We start from the raw sequence: 723 nt of genomic DNA, 5'->3' as shown, positions 1-723 counted from the left end.
TAATCTTTATCCACTGTCCCAACACTCTATTTTCAATCTAAACTCACCACCTTCCTTCTGAGAATGTCATCCGCTACTTTTGGCTATATCAAGACAGGTGACTATCCTAGAATCCTCTATACACGATTCAAAAGGTCAGAACTCTAAGTATGAAAATACGATATTACTATAAAGACTACAGACAGCAGATCTAAACCATCCTGGACCATACAATACTTACATATGTCTCAAATCTGAAACCAATATACAAACTATCGAAATAACTGCGGGCTCAACCAAATCTTCCATTGTCCGCAGGATCCAGAACCTGCAATCACAAATCCTTAGATGCATCGTCAACAACCCGTCCTATCTTTCCATTCATAACGATCTTGTTCTCTTTAGGGATAAAATATGTTGTTCAATTCAAATTTCACACGTGCAACGTACACCTTTTCTTCAACCCATTTATGTTTTAGTGGTCTAATTTAGCATATTCATTATTTCAAATAATTATTCTTTTTATGTAAAGTCTTGGTTTAGATGAGACAGGTAGTGTAACGAGCGGGATTCGAACCCACGACTTTCGGCTGGGGTCGAATCCCGCTCGTGACAAAACCTTTTTCATCTCAACCCAGACTTTACAAAAAAAGGAATAATTACTTGAAATTCTCTTCAACGTCGAAAAAAGCATTAGCGCCGTGATGCACTGGAATTGAAGAATCATGGTAATAACACATGAAA

This window comes from Cimex lectularius, unplaced genomic scaffold (assembly GCF_000648675.2).
Source record: "Cimex lectularius strain Harlan isolate CLEC.00 unplaced genomic scaffold, Clec_2.1 scaffold241, whole genome shotgun sequence".
Taxonomy (NCBI): Eukaryota; Metazoa; Arthropoda; class Insecta; order Hemiptera; family Cimicidae; genus Cimex; species Cimex lectularius.
The sequence above is the reverse complement of the archived record's forward strand: the minus strand, read 5'-3'. Positions refer to the sequence as shown.